A 22,895-nucleotide genomic window follows, 5' to 3' on the forward strand; every position below is an offset into this window, starting at 1 on the left:
GAAGGAGAGAAGAGACAGCTCTGTCATGGATGAGAAGGCCATTAGGGATGGGCCTTAGAGTGTGTGGAGGGGAACAGTGTTTAAAAAGAATGAGAATGTAGACAGAGGTTAAATTTTTGGAGTTTCAATTTCTATTGATCCTATTCCCTTGAAGCGGTGAGAGCTGCTGGACTTTACTCAGTTAGGGTGGTGTGTGTGACATGGGCAGACCTGAACCTTAGAAAAATCACTTTGATGGCTGAGTGGAGGTCTTAACCAGAGATGGAGTATATCTAATAGGGACTGGTAAAAATAAATTCACCTGAAGACCTGTGGATCTGACCATGAAGACATTAATCTGAAGACAGAAGGGAGAGAAAAAACTAAGTCCATGAGTTTACTGAGTCATGTACTATCGGAAGGTAGCAGCCATGGTAAATGAAATCTCCAGTAATTCACTGGGGACAATATTCAAGAAGAGCAGTAACAAAAACCATGCCTTCTGTCCTAAACAAATACACAGATTATAGGTTATAAGTAAGATGGTCTAGTCTTTTTTTTAATTCATTTCATTTTTTTATTCATAGTTTAGCAAATGGGCAACTAAAATGAGCATTTCTCTATGTATTATGGAACAGAAGATAATTGCCCATGAAACTGCAAATTTCCATTATTTTTTTAAGTATATAATAAATTCAACATGTAACTTTCAAAACTATCCCTTCTCATTTGGGGGATTGGGGTGGGAGAAGAGAAAATCCCTCTTCTTCCTCTTCTACCTCCTCCCAAAATAGATTTAAAAAACCCAAACTTGTAACAAATAATACACAAAAGCAAAATAAATTCTTGAATTGGCCATATTGAAATATATATACATATATATATTTCAATACAAATCTTGAATCTATCACCTCTCTATGAGGAGGTGGGTAGCATGATTCATCATTGGTCCTCTAGAATCATGATTGTTCACTGCACTGATCAGAGTTCTTAAGTCTGCTAGCCTTTATAATGTTACTTTATACTATAATAAAGTATATTCTCTTGGTTTTGGTCACTTTGCATCCGTTTATACAAGAATTTCCAGGTTTTTCTGAAACTATTCTCTCCATCGTTTTTTGAATGTGGCTCAAGACTGGATTTTGGAAGGAGAAAAGTGATTCAAATGAACATTAAATGAAGGTGGTGATACTCCTTATGGGACTCTATTAGCTAACAGGGCAAAAACATGATGGAAAGTATTAAGACAAGAGTAACAGAAGTAAGTAATAACATGATAAGAAGTTAACAATAGTTCATGGAGCCAGAATGGAGACATGGATGAGGAGTTTAGAAGTACTTCACAATCTTGTCATGGAGATAAGATATCACAGTGATGGGAAATTTCAACTATCCACATAGCGGCTGGAACTCTCCACTACTTTCTCCACTAAAAGCAGAACCATTGATTACATCTTGAGTTACTCTCATGAAATTTAAAGGTAGAGGAAATGACAAAGTGGGCTGCTCTTCTAGTCCTGATTCTAACCAGTACCCAAAACCAGTTCCCTAAGTAGATATGATAGGAGCCTTAAGAACATGATCATGCTATCTAAGAATATGTGAGAGAAAACAGAGGCAAAAGCCAGTTACAGTTTGAATTCTGAATTCAGAGTTAGGATGAATAGGAGACTGTGGCCTGAAATTCTATAGTGGGAAGCCAGCCAAAAAGGGATAGAAACACTCAAGACCAAATTTTAAGACTCCAAACTTTTGTGATCCAAATGAGGAAAGGAGAAGCTATTTAAGGAGACTGAAGAACAAAACTTTAAGACTTCAAACTTTAGTGATTCAAATGAGGAAGGAGAAAATATTTAAGGAGACTGATTATCTGTCTTAGGTTAGATGAGCTAATGTTAACATAATTGTAAGGAGTTGGAATGAATTCAATTCTTATTTTTCTTCTGTTTTTGAAAGAGGAAGGATTGAACAAAATTGGCTAATAGAGAGATGAAACCCTGAGGAAAACTGGTCAGATGCTATCAAATTGCTGCTCTCAAAGAAACTGAAATCATAGGGCTTGGGCTTGTATGAACTATATCCCCATGTACTGAAAGAACTGGGGGATATAATTGAGTTGCTATTGAATTGAAAACATATATAATGTTCCACATATATGAACAGAGCCCTCCTCTCTCTCCTCTGCAAAAGTATGGAATCTTCTTCTATTTCTTCTTTTCAGCCATGTTTATTTCTTATTATTCTCGAACATTCAGGGAGGAAGAGGGAGGTTTGGCCTGGGCTAGGTAGACTTTAGGGAGGGGATGCCACTTTCTAAGCAGGGAACTAAAGGAACATGCAAACTATAATAAGGGGAAATGATTATGATCATAATCTACATCGTAGGTAGGTACAAATCTCCTGATTTAAAAATTTTTTAAATTCATTTTTCATTATTCTAAATCAAGGAACTGATCTACTTGAGAGATGTTCCAAATGACAATCTTCTTATCCCCTTAGACATGTCTCTAACATAAGACATTTATAGGAATATTGTATAAAATTTTTAGTTTAGTATTAACATTTTAATTTATCTAAGAAAAATAATCCCTTGATTTTTTGGAAAATGCCCCCTGGAAAATTATTCTCTTAAAGTCATTCAATTTCTTCTTGACCACTCCTCTCAAAGCCAGTCGCTTGAAAAGCACTTATTAAGTGCTTATAATGTGTCAGGCATTGTGCTAAGTAAATACTAGGGATACACAGAAAAATCAGACAGTTCCTGCCCTTGAAAGGATCACAATCTAATGAAATAACAAAAACAGTTAGCATCTATATAGTACTTTCAAGGTTTAAAAATCTCTTTACAAATATTATTTTATCATATTCTCAACCTTCTTGGGGCGTGCTATTATTGTCCTCAGTTTACAAAATTAGTTGTCGAAGGCACAATTTCAAACTCAAATTTTCAAGTTCAGTATTCTGTTAAGTCACCTAGATAGATGTCTAAGTTTGATTATCATCACTCATTCATATTTCAAGGCCTTTCACACATTATATACCTTCCTAAGAGAAAGGGGCTGGTCTAAGAGAAAGAATTCTTAGTGGAGGACATTGTTTTCCAAGAAGGATAAAGTTTTCTTCCTGCAAGTAAATTTGGAGAGAATCTTGGACTCAAGAAATATTTATTTCTTCATATTTTCAGCTGAACTAAAAAGGAAGTTTTAAATATATTTCCACTATGTTTTTAGGGAAGAATGAAACATACTTGAGTGAATAGGAGGTAAGCTGCAAAGGCAAAAAGCAGGGGACGACCTTTGGAATTCTCATGTTACATCCTTTCTTTGATGATACTGCTCACACGACAACTCTTTCAAAAAGGATTTGAGAGATGTTTGGGCATGTAAGAGAACACCAAGGCTTTTGGTAGCCCCTTGGGGAGGCCCACAAATTCATGCATTCTCACGCTTCGGACTACCTACATCAGTAGAGCAACTTTTTCACTACTGAAATCACCCAGGGCACCAAAGCAGTCTCTAGCAGTCCATGGGTGCTAGAGGACTGGGAGAAGAAAAAAGAAAAACAGGAAAGGTAAGAAAAAAATGGAGAAGACAACATGGTATAGGAAAGCGCAGGATTTGGAGTCAAGTTCCAATCTAGGTCTGCTATTTAACAATTCTGTGATTTTGGGCAACTTACTTCCAATTTCTAGGGCTGAGTTTTCTCATTTGTAAAATAAACGGGTAGGACTGGATGTTCTCTAAGGTCTCTCAACTCTTATAACCCCATGGAAGAGGGCTGCCCTTGCTAATAGGTGGATTTGAGAGATATTCATTCTCTTTACACCTAGCCCCAGCCTTGGTGAAACAAAACCAAACACCTCCTCTCATATTGGCTCACTATTGAGCTTCATTCCTTTGGGTTAGAGAATCACAGAGCTCGAAAGGAGCCCAAAGGTCTTGTCCAACATTTTTTAAAGGATTTTCAAGAACTTTTTAAGGGCTCTCAAATAAAATAGAAATATTCTGGCTGAGAAAAATAATTATTAATAGCCAAGGGAAAATCCAAGACTTTGCCCTTTTCCTCAAAAAAATCAAGTCTCTGAAGGATAAATTAACTTTCTCCTCAATCTAGGTCAGAGTCCACTCAACCTTACAAGGATGTGAGGAAACCCATTATACAGGGGATGGATTCTCTGATCAGATTGCCCAAGGCTGGACAATTTAGAAGTGAATGACATAAAGTTATATAGCTTCCAACCCCTCATTAGAATAGGTCCAATTCTCATTGTAATATTCATTCTCTCTCATTAATTTCTAACCAATCAGAGTCGGTTTCCTTCCTCAGGAACACTCATTCTTCTAGGGCAGGGGTCCTCAAACTTTGGCCTGCGGGCCGGTTGCGGCCCACCGGGTTATGGCAAAATCAGACCGGAAGTGACGTTCACCCTTCCGGCACTGGGCTGAAGCGGCAGAGACAGAGTGTGAGGCGATACTGAGGTGAGGCGAGTTCCCAGGCCGGGGCGTGTGGTGTGGGGAAGGGAGAGAGATTCAGAAGCTGGAGAACTGACAGCCCGTGGCCTCATACAGTAACAGCAGCCACCACAACAGACAGGCGCGGGGATGTACAGTGAATGCTGCGCATGACACGGCTGCTGCGGGGGGAATTCACTGCAGCAGTGAAGGTGGGAAGCAGGAGCACGAAGAGCGGGAGAGAGAGTGTGGGAGACGGAGGCATCGCAGCTTGGAGGAAATTGGGCATTGCAGTCTGTATGTCTCTGTATGGGCAGAGTTATTGCTGGTATATTGTTTTTATAGTGCTGTATGTATATATTGGTATTTTACTAATAGCAATTTGGAATCCCTAGGAAATAATGATGTCAAGAAAAAGAAAAATTGACTCGGAGTGTAGGATATTCAAAGAACAGTGGACTTATGATTACTTTTTCATGCAGTACAAGAAAAGAGTTGTATGTCTGATATGCCAGAATATAACGTCTATGTTCAAAAAATATAATTTGCATCGACACTATGAAACAACATAAAAATAAATATGATTGGTTGGAGAAGTGAGAAAAGATAAAATATTAAAACTGAAAAATACATTGACAACTCAGCAAAATACTTTTGTGAAGCAGAAGCAGCTAAATATTTCATCACTGTGAGCAAGTTTTCAAGTTGTCAAGCTAATAGCATGCATTGGCAGACCATTCGTGGAGGGAGAATTTGTTAAAGAATGCCTTCTTTCTGTTGCCAAAGAGATGTGTCCAGAGATGGCCAATTTATTTAGTACAGTGAGTCTTTCAGGACCTACGATTACATGGAGGATTGAAGAAATGGGAGACAATCTGCATCAGCATTTGCAAAACTCCATAAAAAATTTCATATTTTTCCTTGGCACTAGAGAAAAGCAATGATGTTCATGATTCTGCACAACTTCTAATTTTTATTCGTGGGACGAATGATTATTTTGAAGTCATAGAAGAGCTTGCTGCACTGCAAAGCATCAAAGGAACAACTACAGGAGAGGATATCTATGAAAAGGTTTGCCAAACTACGATTGATTTGGAACTGGACTGGGCTAAACTAGCCAGTGTGACAACTGATGGTGCTCCTAGCATGGTGGGGTCTAAGAAAGGAGTAATTGCTTGCATTAACCAAGAGATGGACAAATGTAACCATTCTCATCCAATAGCCATACACTGTCTCATCCACCAACAAGCGCTATGTGGTAAATCACTGAAGTGGGACTCTGTTATGAAAATTGGGGTATCTTGTGTTAACTTCATTAGAGCTAATGTACTAAATCACAGACAATTTGAAGAATTTCTGTCTGAACTAAATATTGAATATGAAGATGTTCTATATCACACAGAAGTCCATTGGCTGAGTCGAGGGAGAGTTTTGAAACCTTTCTATGACTTACTTCCACAGATTACAACTTTTCTGCTTTCAAAAACAAAGAAGTACCAGAGCTCAATGATGCAGAATGGAAATGGCACCTTGCCTTTCTGACAGATGTAACAGAGCTACTCAACAATTTCAATATGCAACTTCAAGCTCATCTGTGATATGCAATCACATGTCAAAGCATTTGAAATAAAATTAGGCCTCCTTATCAAACAAGTGAAGGAGGAAAACTTCTGCCATCTCCCCACAACCCAAAATCTGTTAGGGGAAAAACCGCTGATTGCATTCCCAAACAAAACATGTGTGGATTCAGTGGAAAAATTGCAAAAGGAGTTCCAATTTAGATTTAAAGAGCTTCATCTCCACGAACAGGACATACAGCTTTTCCGTAACCCATTTTCTATTGACATTGAAAATGTGGATACAATTTACCAAATAGAACTGGCTGAACTGCAGAATTGTGACTCTCTGAAAGACGCATTTAAGTCAAGCAGCTTTCATAATTTCTATGCATCTCTCTGAAAGACGCATTTAAGTCAAGCAGCTTTCATAATTTCTATGCATCTCTCCCCTCTGAGACATATCCTTATCTCAGGAACCATGCACTCAAAATGGCAACCATCTTTGGCAGCACTTATGTCTGTGAACAGACTTTTTCTAGAATGAAACATTTGAAATCTCCAACCAGATCAAGACTAATGGATGCACATTTGCATCACTTGTTACGACCAGCAGTGACAAATATGGAACCAGACAATGACCATCTCATTAGCCAAAAGCAGGCCCATAGTTTCCATTGAAATACTAGTAAATTTGTTGATTTAACTTTACTTCATTTTAAATATTGTATTTGTTCCCATTTTGTTTCTTCACTTCAAAATAAGATATATGCAGCGTGCATAGGAATTTGTTCATAGTTTTTGTTTTTACTATAGTCCGGCCTCCAACAGTCTGAGGGACAGTGAACTGGCCCCCTATTTTAAAAATTTGAGGACCCCTGTTCTAGGGCATACAAACTGTGAGCCCACTGCCATGATTGGTCTTTGGTATTTGAGAGTGTCACTGATCCTTTTATTAATAAAATGCTAGCATTATTAATAGTTAGAAGTTATGTCTCTCAAATTAATCCCAGAAGTTATGTCTCTCAAACCATTTAAATATCATACCAACCCAAAGTGATAAACAAGGAGAAATAAGAGCAAAGAAAATTTTAACCTGAACTTTAACCTTTAATTTCTTACATAAAATATACATCTATATTTATGTGTGCCCATGTATATAACCTTTAATTCTTTACACAAAATACACATTTATATCCACATGTCTATATATATCTGTATATGTGTGTATGCACACATTTCTATTTTAGTGAGCCTAAAAGGCTTATTTAAAAAAGGGAGAGGGGGGCAACTAGGTGGTGCAGTGGATAGAGAACCAGCCCTGAAGTCAGGGCTCTCATTTTTCCCAAGTACCCAACAACCATGGCCCTCAAAAAGTCAAGGAATATTGAATCATCAATTTCTACCAATGAAGAGAGTCTCATACAGAACTGGTTACAGCAATAAAAGCTATCCAAAAGTGATTCCCTCAAGTCCCCAAATCAAATCTGGTCTCAGACACTTGATACTTCCTGGCTGTGTGACCCTGGGCAAGTCACTTATCCCCAATTGCCTCAGGGGGGAAAAAGGGAGCGAGACAGAGAGAGACAGAGAAACAGGCAGAGAGAGAGAGAGAGAGAGAGAGAAAGGATGAGATCACATGTTTCCTGTGTTCCTCTACCCCCGGCACTTGATTCTGTACCACACGTGAGAAGTTTGCCTGCTTTCCTAGTGGTTTGTACAATTTGCTCCACGGAGTTCAGGAAATTATATTTGTATAATGAAAGGTTTACCAAGTGGGTTCAAAGGAAGAATTTCTCAAGTTTTCAAAGAACTTACAACCCTGATATCATATAAATTGTTTCCAGTTATAGAAAAAGGTGCTGTTCTTACCATTTCATTTTCATGCAAATAGAATGTCGATTCAAAGACAACATTAAGGAAAATTATAGGCTTATTTAGTTAATAATAGCTGACATTTATATCTTATTATATATATTATATAGGATAACACACACACATATATATGTGTGTGTATATATATATATGTATATATATACATATATATATATATATATATATATATATAGAGAGAGAGAGAGAGAGAGAGAGAGAGAGAGAGAGAGGTTTGTTAGTCATTAGTATAGAGATAATTGGATCTTTGGGAGCTGCTTAGATCAAGGGGATAATGAAGAGAAACCTAAAGTCCAAAATAGAGTCTAATGGGAAATTCACCCTTAGGAAGCCTGTGGTAGATGCCAAACAAATGAAGGAGATAACATGTCTGCTAAACTACAATAATAAGCCAAAATTCAAATGCTTGCAACATTTGGCATTTGACGTAAAAAAAAAATCGACTTCTTAAGGACAAGGCATGGACTGGTTCACAAATGCCATGAAAAAGATCTGAGTGTTAAACTGGATTGCAAAATGAGTCAGCAGTAGAGCTGGGTAGCCAAGAAACCTAATGTGAGGGCAGAGTGTCTAGGACTAGGAAACTGGTCAGTCCACTATCTTGTACTCGGGTCAGCCCTCCTCTGAAATACCGCTTTCAGTTGTAGGGGAAATATATTAGAACAGACATTGAAAAACTAGACATTGTCCATACTGAAGCAACCAAGACAGAGAAAGCCTCAAGACCACGCCCTCAGATCACCTTCTGAAGGCTGAGGATATTTACCAAGAGATGACTTCAATCCCTGAATGGCTATCACACAGGAAGATCAGCTGTATTTTCTGCTTGTCCCTAAAGGAGAGAACATGGAAAAATACTTTAAGTGAATGAATAAAGGCATTGATCAAAAACTAGATGGAGGTTCAAAAACAAAAGTCATGGACCTCAAGGCAAGACACTGCATTCTAATGGAGGAGGCAACACACATAGAAGAGAGGTAGCCAAAAAGGAGCACTTTGGGTCAAAACATACAGAAATGGTGAATAGGAACATATGGGAATTAGATAGACCAGAGGTCCAAGCAAAAACGAAGGATTGATTTGATTGTGTTTCCATAGTTTTAAAACTGAGAGGTGTATAAGACAGAGAGAAAAAGAGATCAAGATACACAAAGAGATATACAGAGAGAGACAGAGACAAAGACAAAGGCAGATACAGAGTTAGAGAGACAGAGACAAAGACAGAGGCAGAGGCTGAGAGAATTAGAGAGGCGAGAGACAGAGAGAAAGCCAGAGACAGAGGGAGAGAAAGAGACAGAGAGAGTTAGAGAGACATAGAAATAGACACAGAGCAGAGAGACACAGAGAGATCGAGGCATAAACAGAGATCAGGACAGACAGAGACAAAGAGAGAAAGACAGAGATGGGGGAGGGGGAAAAATTTCCCAATTGATGGGCATTCCCTTAATTTCCAATTCTTTGCTACCACAAAAAGAGCTGCTACAAGCATTTTTTGTACATGTGGGTCCTTTTCCCTTTTTTATGATCTCCTTGGGATACAAACCCAGTAGAGATACTACTGGATCAAAGGGTATGGACTGTTTGATAACCCTATGGGCACAGTTCCAAATTGCTTTCTAGAATGGTTGGATCAGTTCACAACTCCACCAACAATGCATTAGTGTTCCGGTTTGCCCACATTTCTTCCAATGTTTATCATTTTCTTTTCTTGTCATCTTAACCTATTTTAATTTTTCTTTCTCTAATCAGTTGTGATTTAGAGCCTTTTTTAACATGACTATATTTGATTTTAATTTCTTCATCTGAAGATTGCCTATTTGTAAGCTTTGACCACTTATCAATTGGTGAATGACTTGTATTCTTATAATTTGACTCACTTCTCTACATATTTTATAAATGAGCAATTTTATCAGAAACACTGGCTGTATAAAGTATTTTCCAGTTTTCTGCTTCCCTTTTAATTTTGACTGCATTGGTTTTGTTTTGCCAAAACTTTTAAATTTAATGTAAACAAAATTATCTGTTTTGCATTTTACAATGTTCTTTTCTTGTTTGGTCATAAATTTCTCCCTTCTTCCAAATATTTGACAAACATCCCTTGTTCTCTTAATTTTCTTAAAGCATTATCCTATATGTCTAAATCCTGAACCCATTACGATTTTATTTTGGTATATAAGATGTTGGTCTATATCTAGTTTCTGGCATATGCTTTTCAAATTTTCTCGGCAGTTTTTGCCAAATAGTGAGTTCATATCCCAGATTCTGGAGTATTTGGGTTTATCAAACACTAGATTACTATAATCATTGACTACTGTATCTTGGTACCTAACTTATTTCACTGATCTACCCCTCTATTTCCTAGTCAGGACAAACTAGTTTTGATAACCACTGCTTTATGATACAGTTTTAAGTCTGGTATAGCTAGGTCATACCCAATTATTATCTCTTAATGGGGAAAGTGTGCCCCAAGTTATATCTACATCTATATCAAAGCTTGACCCCTTTTCACACCAAATGGCAATTCTACAAAAACACACATAATAGCAAATAAACCCATTTATCTGAGTTGATTTAAAAAAAGGAACACAGAGAAAGTATACATATGAGAATATAGCAGATAATAAATAAACTCTTCCATTGGGAGCAGGAAATCTTAGCTCAAACAAGAGGGAAGGTCATAGATTTCACCTAGGGAAAAATTCCCTCAAATCCCCAGTGTAATAAACTGAGGTTAAGGACATGATTAAGATGCCAGCTCTCTATATGTTGGCTTCTTCCCAGAGTCTTTCTCCCTTAAGAGACTCAAAGGATGTCTGGAACCACATATCTTATCTCTTGAAGCCAGAAGCTTGAACACCGAGACACCTCATTTTCCCCAAGTACCTAACAACCATGGTCCTCAAAAAGTCAAGGAATATTGAATCATCAATTTCTACCAATGAAGAGCGTCTCATACAGAATCGGTTACAGCAATAAGAGCTATCCAAAAGTGAAGTAGGTTACCAGGAGAAGTTGTAGCTCTCCTCATAAGAGATTTTCAAACAAAAGTTGAATGATCACTTTTTGAGTATACTGTAGAAGGAATTCTTGTAAACAATATTTGTAACAGCTCTTTTTGTGGTAGCAAAGAACTGGAAACTAAAGGAGTTGAACAAATCATTGCATATGAATATAACAGAATGTCACTGTGACACAAGAAATGACAAAAGAGCTGTTTTTGGGGAAACCATGGTAACACTTGGATGAATCAATGCAGTAAAGTATGCTGAACCACTGAACACTGTAAGAGCAGTGCAAAGCCAATAACGGTAACAAACTTAAGAACTCTGAGTAATAATTTTTCTTGCACAGCATGACAAATATGGAAATATGTTTAGAAAAATTGCACATGTTTAACCTTTATCAGATTGCTTGCTATCTTGGGGAGGGAATAAGAGAGAAAGAGAGTGTGAAAAATCTGAAACACAAGGTTTTGCAAAGGTAAATATTGAAAATCATCTTGCATGTATTTGGAAAAACACAAAAGTATTAAAAGATAAATAAATAAAAAGAACTCTGATCAAAGCAATTAAAAAATCATGATTCAAGAGGACTGTTGATAAATCATGTTATGCTGAAGGAGACAATTTTAGATAGAATTTGTTTTGCTTAAGTATATTTGAATGATGAATGTTGGAGGGGATGCGGGAAAACTGGAATACTGATGCATTGTTGGTGGAGTTGTGAACGAATCCAACCATTCTGGAGAGCAATTTGGAATTATGCCCAAAAAGTTATCAAACTGTGCATACCCTTTGATCCAGCAGTGTTTCTATTGGGCTTATATCCCAAAGAAATACTAAAGAAGGGAAAGGGACCTGTATGTGCCAAAATGTTTGTAGCAGCCCTGTTTGTAGTGGCCAGAAACTGGAAAATGAATGGATGCCCATCAATTGGAGAATGGCTGGGTAAATTGTGGTATATGAATGTTATGGAATATTATTGCTCTATAAGGAATGACCAGCAGGAGGAATACAGAGAGGCTTGGAGAGACCTACATGGACTGATGCTAAGTGAGATGAGCAGAACCAGGAGATCATTATACACTTCGACAACAATATTGTATGAGGATGTATTCTGATGGAAGTGGATTTCTATGACAAAGAGACCTAACTGAGTTTCAATGGATAAATGACGGACAAAAGCAGCTACACCCAAAGAAAGAACACTGGGAAACGAATGTGAACTATTTGCATTTTTTATTTTCTTCCCGAGTTATTCTTACCTTCTGAATCCAATTCTCCCTGTGCAACAGGAGAACTGTTCGGTTCTGCAAATATGTATTGTATCTAGGATATACTGCAACATATTTAACATATATAGGACGGCTTGCCATCTTGCGGGGGGTGGAGGGAGGGAGGGGAAAAAACGAAACATAAGCGAGTGCAAGGGATAATGTTGTAAAAAATTACCCTGGCATGGATTCTGTCAATACAAAGTTATTATTAAATAAAAATTAAATTAAAATTAAAAAAGTATATTTGTTACAAAAGTTTTTTTTTTTTTCATTTGGAGGAATTGGGAAGGATAGAAGTCCTAGAATTGCTAGAAAGAACATAAGGAAGAAGGAAAAAAGAAAAGGATAAGAAAGAAGGGTAGAAAGGAAGGAAAGACAAAGGAAGGTAAAAGAAGGACTTCCAGGAACAAATGCAGGAATGAAGGAAAGAAAAGGAGAGGTGAAAAGTGTAAAAGATAGAATCTGCCTGAGTTCTCCTAAATTACCTCCCAAACAACATTGACATAACACTTCAAAATGAATTCTGGAGTGACAAAACAAACAAAAGGATAGGATGAAATGATACTGCAATCCAAGACATTTAGAAATTCAGCAGGAATAAATTTGTCTCACTGGGATGAGAGTGAAATGGAGAACAATGCAGTGCAGACCATAGCTAGTGTCTTGGGGGCAGTTTCTGGAGCTCTCATCCCACAGATGGTTAGGGGTTGGATAACTGGTGAGAAGGAGGTTATAGGGGATCCTTTGCTGACACTGAGAGCAGAACTCTGTTGCATTGCCCATACAGGGATCTAAGTGTTAAGTAGGAGCACAAGCAGGAGTGATAACCCTGGTCACAGTTACAGAAGAGTGCCAAATAGTAAAAGAACAAAAATTCAGGGAAGAGAATTCCTTAAAAAGCAGAATTGGCTATATGGAAAAAGCCTAACAAAAATTCATTGAAGGCACTTAAAAAGTAGCACTGGCTAAATGGAAAAAGAGGTACAAAAACTCAAGGAAGAAATTCCTTAAAATTTAGAATTATGCAAGTGGAAGCTAATGTCTCCATGAGACATCAAGAAGCAAGAGAGCAAAATCAAAAGGATGAAAAAAATAGAAGAAAATGTAAAATATTCCATAAAAAGCAACTGAACTGCAAAAATAAATAGAGGAGATATAATTTAGGAATTACTGAACAACCTAAAAGCCATGATACAAAAAAGAGGTAAGATACCATATATCAAGAAATTATCAAAGAAAACTGTTCTGATAGTTTATAATTAGAGAGTAGAATAGAAATTGAAAGAATCCACCTTCTGAAAGAGATCCCAAAATGAAAACTCTTAAGAATATCATAGCCAAATCTCAGAGCTCCCAGGTCAAAGAGAAAATACTTCAGGAAACCAGAAACAATTCAAATATCATGGAACCATAGTCAGGATAACACAAGATTTAGCAGCTTCATCCTTAAAGGATCAGAGGGCTTGGAATATGATATTCTGAAAGGCAAGGGAGCTAGAATTATAATCAAGAATCACATCCCAGCAAAACAATATAACCCTTCAATGGAAAAAAAAAAAAAGGAATCTAATGAAGTTGAGGACTTTCATGCATTCCTGATGAAAAAACCAGAGCTAAATGGAAAAATTTGACTTTCAAATAAAAGATTCAAAAGAAGCATAAAAAGATAAAGAGGAAAAAAGAAATCATAAGGTGAATTAATAGGATTAAACTGTTTACATTCCTACACGGGAAGACAATTCTTATGATTCATAAGACATTTATCATTATTAGAGCAGTTAGAAGGGAGGTCCACACAGCCCTTTTTGTAGTGGCTAGAAACTGGAAAATTAATGGATGACCATCAATTGGAGAATGGCTGGGTAAATTGTGGTATATGAATGTTATGGAATATTATTGTTCTGTAAGAAATGACCAGCAGGATGAATACAGAGAGGCTTGGAAAGACTTACATGAACTGATGCTGAGTGAAATGAGCAGAACCAGGAGATCATTATATACCTCAACAACAATACTGTATGAGGATCAATTCTGATGGAAGTAGATATCTTTGACAAAGAGAAGATCTAACTCAGTTCCAATCAATCAATAATGGACAGAATCAACTATACTCAGAGAAGGAACACTGGGAAATGAATGTGAACTGTTTGCATTTTTGTTTTTCTTCCCGGATTATTTTTACCTTCTGAATCCAATTCTTCCTGTGCAACAAGAGAACTGTTTGGTTCTGAACACATATATTGTATCTAAGATATACTATAACATATTTAACATGTATAAGGCTGCCTGCCATCTAGGGGAGGAGGTGGAGGGAGGGAAGGGAAAAGTCAGAACAGAAGTGAGTGCAAGGGATAATGTTGTAAAAAATTACCCATGCATATGTACTGTCAATAAAAAAAATTATATATTAAAAAAAGGGAGGTCCACAGATAGAGGCCATATGTCTGAGCTAACTCTGATGGGATGATCTCCAAAATAATCAAATTAAGGGTAAATTGGGGTAAATTATCTCAAAATAAAGAAGTAAAAAAAAAAAGCTTTTAAAGTGCAGAGGAAGATGGGGGAGGTGATGTCAGGCAACATTTGAACTTTCTCATTGGAATTGGCTCAAAGAGAGAATCACACACACACACACACACACACACACACACACACACACACACTCAATTTGGTATAGAAATTTTAGCCTAGAGGGTAGTAGGAGGGGAGGGAAGCGAGAGAGAGAAGGGAATATGAAGGCAGTTGGGAAGAAGCAGTGATTAAAAGCAAAACACTTTTGAGGAGGGACAAGGTAAATGGAGAAAAGGATAACCAGAGGAAAAAAGCAGGATGTAGGGAAATGGTTAATCATTATAACTATAAATAAAAATGGGATGAAGTCAACCACAAAATGGAAATGGATAGCAGCGTAAATTAAAAATCAGAATCTGACACTATGTTGTTTAGAAGAAATACACTTGAAGTAGACACACACACACACACACACACACACACACACACACACAGTAAAGATAAGGGGCTGAAACAGAATCTATTAATGCTTCAACTGAAGTAAAAAATAGTAGGGATAGCTCCAACAAAGCAAAAGCAATTTAAAAAGATAAGCAGGGAAGTGACATTTTGCTAAAAGATACTATAGACAATGAAGTAATGTCAATACTAAACACATAGGAACCAAATGGTATATCATCTAAATTCTGAGAGGAAAAGTAAATGAATTACAGAGAGAAATAGGCAATAAAACTATATTAGTGTGAAACCTTTAATTTTTGCCTCATAGAACTAGATAAGTCTAACCAAGAAATAAATAAGAAAGAAATTAAAGTGATGAATAGAATTTTAGAAAAGTTAGATATGATAGACCTCTGGAGAAAACTCAATGGGAATAGAAAAAAATAAACATTTTCCTCAGTAATGCATAGTACCTACACAAAAATTTACCATGTATTATGGTATAAAAATTTCACAATCCAGTGCAGAAAACAGAGGTAAATCTTTTTTAGATCACAATACAACAAAATAACTTTAAATAAAGGGCCATGGAAATATGAATTAAAAATCAGTTATATCCTAAATAACCTAATCCTAATGAATGAGTGGGTCAAAGAACAAATTATAGAAACAATAATTTCATGAAAAAGAATGTCAACAATGAGAAAAAATACTAGAATTTATGGAATACATTTAAAGAGTACTTGAGAAAAAATTATATTTCCAAAAGCTTACATTAATAAAATAAAAAGAAGATCAGTGAATTGGGTATAAAATTAAAAAAAAACCCTAGAAATATTAAAAATCTCCAATTAAACACCAAGATGGAAATTCTGAAAATCAAAGAAGTGATGAATAAAATGGAAAGTAAGAAAACCATTAATATAATAAGACTAGTTTTATGAAAAAGTAAGTCATATGTATCAGTGGGAGGACGTGAACTCAGCTCTTCTGACTCTAGAGATAGTGTTGTCACCATTTATCCTGCCTCCTTAATCCCAATGAAAGAAGAATTCTATTAGATTGACATTTATGGGTGCTAAGAGATGGGAACATGCAAAACTCCACGAAAAAAAAAAAGAGCAGAACCCCATCATCTTCTGGTAGCCAGGCAAACACAGGCATGGAAGCAAAGTACCAGCTCAGCATACAGGCTCACACTGCCAGCACAAAGTATCAGAGGTGCTAAAAGAGGTCCTTCCAACCCCAGAAGATTGTCTCATGGGCCACTTCTGGCTCTTCAGCTCCATCCCTTATAATGTACCTCATAGCCATGAGAGCCTACTCCATTTTCAATGCTGAGCCTCCTGAGAGGGTCTCAAGAAGCATGATATAACAGAGTGCCAGCTTTAGAGATGGAAAGATTAGGATTCAAATCCTGTCCCTGACACTTACTAACAATGCAACTGAAGACAAGATTTTTGAGAGAATCTCAGCTTTTCCATTTGTAAAATGGGCATGCCATTAACCTCTAACTTTAAGATACCTATAAAAGGCCAGAAAGAAATAATTCAAATATTGAGGAGTTACAATCAGTATCACACAAAATTTAGTCACCACGACCATAAAGAAGTAGAGAACCTGAACTATTATCTTTAAAAAGCAGAGAACATATGCTTACAGTCAAGAAAATTTACCCAGGAAAGTTGAATATAATATCCTAAAGAGGGGGAAAAGGATCTTTAATAAAACAAAGGACTTCCAAACATTCCTAATGAAAAGACCAAAGCTATGTAGAAATTTTGGAGTTTAAATTCTGAGGTTAAGAGAAAATAAAGAAGGAAATATGAAGAAAACTATAACAAAGGACTAAAAAAGTATAAACTATTTACATTTTCATATGAGGAAATGATACATGTAACTCTTTAAATGTTATAATCATCAGGGATGGTACAAGGAATCTATGTAAACAAAAAGCCTGGGATTGATTGTTACATCTTGATAATCTGAAAAGAAGATTGGAAAGGAAGGGGAAGAGCAATGCACTGGGGGATGGAAAGGAAAGGAAGGTTAGGAAAAATTATCTCACACAAGCAAGGAACACAAGGAGATATCCATACAAATAAAGATGAGGGAGGTGGAGAAGCAGCTGACACTTGAACCTCATTCTCATTTGAATTAGACAAAAGAAGGAAGAAGACACACAAATAGAATTGAGTACAAAAATACATCTCATTCCACAGGAAAATGGAAGGGAAAAAAAAGGAGAATGAGAATTAGAGGAAGGGTAACTTTTTTTTTTAATTTAAATTTTATTTTATTTAATAATAACTTTGTATTGACAGAATCCATGCCAGGATAATTTTTTTATAACATTATCCCTTGCACTTGCTTATGTTTCGTTTTTTCCCCTCCCTCCCTCCACCCCCCCCCCAAGATGGCAAGCAGTCCTATATATGTTCAATATGTTGCAGTATATCCTAGATATAATACATATTTGCAGAGCCGAACAGTTCTCCTGCTGCACAGGGAGAATTGGATTCAGAAGGTAAAAATAACTCGGGAAGAAAATCAAAAATGCAAATAGTTCACATTCATTTCCCAGTGTAGAGGAAGGGTAACTTAAGAAAGGCATTTGTCCTAAATAAAACAAATTCTAAAGATATAAAAAAAAAAACATTTATAGCTTTTTAAAGACCAAAGTAGATTTATTTAAATGAAATAAACAGGGTAGCTACATTTTGATACAAGATGCTACTGACGAGACATTTGTACTGAAGTTATATGCACCAAATACAATGGAATCTAAAAATTTAAAAGTTAGGTGAATTAGAGGTAAAGAGAGATTGTAGTACTATAATAGTGGGAGTCTTTAATCTTCGATTCTGAAAACTTATTAAATCTAACCAAATGTAAATAAAAACAAAGTTAAGGAAAAGAATTCTAGATAAGTCAGATGTGATAGCTATCTGGAAAAAATTGATTGAAAAAAGAAACATAACACTTCTTCTCAGCAGGTTTTTTTTTTTTTTTTTTACAAAGACTGACCATATATTAGGATATAAAATTTTATAATAGAAGCAAAAATATTAAAGGTATTCTCTTTAGATCACAATACAACAAAAATTACATTTAATAAGGGAGCATAGAAACGTAGATTAAAAATTAATTGGTGATGAAACACCTAATCTTTAAGAACGGGTGGTTTAAAGAAAAAAAAATCAAAGAAACAATAATTTGATTCAAGAAAATGCCAATAATGAGACAACATGCTAAAACCCATGGGACACAGGCAAAGCAAGAATCACAGAAAAATTTGTATCTCAAAAGAGAAAGAGAAAGAACAGACCAATGAATTGAGCATGCAATTAAAAAAAAATTGGAAAAAGAACAAACCAAAAATCGCCAAGTAAACTCTAAATTATAAGTTCTAAAAATTAAAAATGAATTTAATAAGGTTTAAATAAATCAGAGTGTTGATATAACTCTTTTTTGAGGTGACAAAGAATGGGAATCTGAAGGAATACACATAAACTGAGGAATAGTTGAACAAATTATGGTATATAAATGTGGTAGAATACTTTTATGCTGTAAGAAAGAAAGAAGATGGGAAGACTTAAATGCTCTGATATAGAATGAAATGAACAGAATCAGAAGAATAATTTACAGAGACAACAATGTAGTGAAGATAAGCTATTCTGAAATAATTAGATATTCTAGTATAATAATCAACCACAACTCTCGGGGATTAATAATGATTAAACGTGTTACCTACTTCCTCATAGAGAAATAAAATACTCAAGCTGCATTTGAGACATACTTTTTGGGAAATGGCCAGTATGGAAATTTGTCTTGCTTGATTATACATGTTTATAATAGGATTTTGTTTTTCTTTCATTCTCAGTTGGTGGTGGGGAAGTTGAAGTGGGAAGGAGAGAAGACAGATTTTTGTTGATTAAAAAGATTTTTTTTTAATGCAGGAAGGACAGGAACAAATAATTTATCAAAACAGGAAGCACATATAATTATATAACAATAACATTCTTGTGTGTGCTGTGATGGAAATTCAAATCAGAATATCAGAGCTGAGTAGAAACTTAGATGTCATTTTGTCCAGACTATCATTGACTTAAAAATCTCTTCCGTGATAATAATTAGTAAAAGACAGCCATACCCTCAAGGGGATATTACTGGATAGCAGAGAAGAGAAGGAAAAGGCATGAGAAAACTGGAAAAGTAGTAGTGAGAGAAGCAGATTATGAGATCCTGCTTTGAACACACCAGAGGTTTTTATATTTGATCCTGGAAGTATTAAAGTAAATTTGCCAATATGATTGCTGAACCATTGCTGATGATCTTTGAAAAATCATGGTACATTTTATATGGGAGTGATACTAAAGAAATCAGTGAAGGGAAAATATCCTGTTTTTCATAAAAGGAAATAAGATGAAATCTTCACATTAATAGATAAGCTCAAATCTAATTCCTGACAAAATTCCAAAATGTATGGTTAAAGGAGTGGTGAGAATTTGTGAGAAACTTAGAATTCAGAAAGTGGTGATTTTTAAAAGCTAGTATAGCTTGAATGGAGAATGGTTGGGTAAATTGTGGTATATGAATGTTATGGAATATTATTGTTCTGTAAGAAATGACCAGCAGGATGAATACAGAGAGGCTTGGAGAGACCTACATGAACTGATGCTAAGTGAAATGAGCAGAATCAGGAGATCATTATATACCTCAACAATGATACTGTATGAAGATGTATTCTGATGGAAATGGATTTCTTTGACAAAGAGAGCTAACTCCGTTTCAATTGATCAATGATGGACAGAAGCAGCTACACCCAAAGAAAGAACACTGGGAAATGAACGTAAACTGCTTGCATTTTTGTTTTTCTTACCGGGTTATTTATATCTTCTGAATTCAATTCTCCTGTGCAACAAGAGAACTGTTCGGTTCTGCACACATATATTGTATCTAAGATATACTGCAACATATTTAACATATATAGGACTGCTTGCCATCTGGGGGAGGGGAAAAAATCAGAACAGAAGTGAGTGCAAGGGATAATGTTGTAAAAAATTACCCTGGCATGGGTTCTGTCAATAAAAAGTTATTTTTTTAAAAAAAAGCTAGTATAGCTTCATTAATAACTAGTCATAACAAACTAATTGAACTTTCTTTTTAAAAATAGCATTACTTAAGAAAAACTGGTGTAGCTGAGAAATACTATAGACATGGTTGAATATTGAATGACCAGACCCCCAAAGTAGTTAATTATTAATGGGTTCATGTCACTTGGGAATATTTAGTGGATTAATCTTTGAACAGTCCTTGATGCTATTATTCTATTTGTGATCCTATTGTGGGTGTGTCTTCCACTAGAGTAGGTCCAACCAACAAGGTTGGAACATAATAAAACTTTTTTTAGATCTTTTAATATTGCATAGAAAGCAATAAAACTTTTTTCTGTAGGTTATCTCTTGCTCTCACATGAGATCAATGCAATCATATATGTCTTTGATAATATACTTCGGTCCTGTGCTGTAAAATACTTTTGTCAGTGACCTGAATGAAGCCGCCTCATGTTTATTCAATCTTTAGATGACATAAGTCTGGGACAAATAGCTTATAATATAATATCATAGATTTAGATCTGAAAAAGTTAATAGGGCCACAATATAGATATGGAAAAGAGCTCAGAGTTTGTTGAAAGGTGACATAGTCAGATGCACATGTGTGTATATATATATATATATACATACACATACATGTGTGCATCTATATAAAACATACGTGTATATATGTGCATGCAATACACACATGTATACACATACATTCACACTTGCAATGCATATAAGCACATGTACACATATACATGTATACATACATATGTGTGTATATATATTTGTGTTTAATGATAGCTATCTCTGAGGGGTGAGAGAAGAAAAAGGGAAAAATAGAAATTTACATGATTTTGTTTTGTATTTGAAAGGAATAGCCAAGTTGTGCATAACAGATGTGCAGTCTCATGTATAATCATCTTTTTTATTGTACTCTGCTATGGAAATGCTTATTTTATTCAAAAAATTAAAAAAAAACCTTCTCCTAACACCTCAGACAACTAGGCAATCTGCAGCCTTGGGCCTGAAGTTAGGAGGACCTGAGTTCAAATTTGATTTCAAACACTTATTAGCTTTGTGATGTGAACATGCTTCCTCATCTGTAAAACAAGGATAATAATTGCATCCATCTCCCAGGGATGTTGTGAGGATAAATGAGATATATCTGTCAAGGGCTTTGCAAACCTTAAAGTGCATATTTAAATGACAGATAATATTATGTAAAGGAGAATGATAATATTTGGAATAACTACCTTCTGGTGGTAAAATTCAATTCAATAAATGTGTATTATGAACCAAGCCCTATGTTAAGAGGCAAAACACAGTTTCTGCTCTCTAGAAGCTTACAGTCTGAATGGGGAAGCAACATATGATGCAAGTTGTGTGCAGTGTGTGTGTGTGTGTGTGTGTGTGTGTGTGTGTGTATAAACAGAGGGTAGGCACTAGAATTAAGAGGGGTTGGAGGTTTCTTGTAGAAGGCGGGATTTAGTTGGGACTTAAAGGAAGCCAGGGCAAAGGAGGAAGACTATTCCAAGCATGGGGAACATTCAGAAAGAATATCCAGAGCTAAGAGATGGAGGGTTTTGCTTCTGAAATAACCAGATGGCCATCGTCACTAAGTCAAAGATGACTTCTCTAGGAATAAGATATAAGAAAATTGGAAAGATAGGAAGGGGTTAGTTTATGAAGGTTTTGAGTGCTTTAAGTATTTGTAGCTAATAGCAATAGGAAGCCACTAGAATTTATTGAGTAGGGAAGGTGACATGATCACACTTTGGTGACTGATCGGACTTGAGGCAGGAAGACTCCCCAGAAGCTACTGCAGTCATCCAGGTGTAAGGTGGTGAGGGTCTGCACGAGTGTGATAAAGTATTTCATGATTTTTTTATTTGTGGTTCAGTTATTTTCAGTTTTGTCCAACTCTTTGTGCTTCCATTTGGGCTTTTCTTGGCAAGATACGAGAGTGATTGGGATCATTTCACAATTCCACCAGCAACGAATTAGTGACTTAGTTTTTCCACATCCTCCAATATTTCCCCCTTTCCACCTGAAATCACTTCTCCAGGTCCAGCTGCAATGATTTACACTTTTTTTTTTTTTGCCTATTTCTTCCTGAATAGAGAAGCTAACCTGGGAGGGATACTTGCTAATACCCGGATTGACCACCAAGTGGCAGCCACACACCACAGATCACAGTCGGCAGGGCAAGGCATCCTACCCAGAATTACTGAAATCCATAGCTGGGTATGTCATATCACAGATTGTGTCAGTATCATGGATTGCAATGAAAAGAGCACTAATTCCAGAACTAGCTCTTGGAAAAACTGAAAAAATAGCAGAGTTTGTCTTTGATATCCATTTCCTTTTTCAGAAATAATCGCTGGCACGAAAATGGTATTTTTACATGTTATTCATAGATCATAGCATCATTTAGAATTGGAAAAGGACCATAGAGGTCACCAGGTTCAACTACTTCACTTTACAGAGAAGAAACCGAGGCTCAGTCAACAAATGTTTACTATTAAATATTTACCGTGTGCCAAAGAATTAGTAAATATCTCAGGCAAGATAATGAACCAGGGCCTTTTCAGCTTCTAAGTCCAATGGCTTACTCACGGTACCATCCACATTTGATCACTGAACTCTGCCCCAAGAGGCTAGGTGAGCTTTCTAAGGTAACACA

General features: G+C 36.1%; 1 long non-coding RNA gene across 3 annotated transcripts in view; it reads right to left on the reverse strand.

Moving 5' to 3' along the window:
- The window catches only part of LOC127547780 (uncharacterized), a 66,496-nt gene that overhangs the window by 42,106 nt on the left and 1,495 nt on the right, over positions 1-22,895 (reverse strand). For all 3 annotated transcript variants that reach the window (XR_007950265.1, XR_007950264.1, XR_007950263.1), the window contains exon 2: positions 8,646-8,711. This is a non-coding gene — a long non-coding RNA (uncharacterized LOC127547780). The remainder of the gene's footprint in view (positions 1-8,645; positions 8,712-22,895) is intronic.

Source organism: Antechinus flavipes, chromosome 2 (genome assembly GCF_016432865.1).
Source record: "Antechinus flavipes isolate AdamAnt ecotype Samford, QLD, Australia chromosome 2, AdamAnt_v2, whole genome shotgun sequence".
Lineage (NCBI taxonomy): Eukaryota > Metazoa > Chordata > Mammalia > Dasyuromorphia > Dasyuridae > Antechinus > Antechinus flavipes.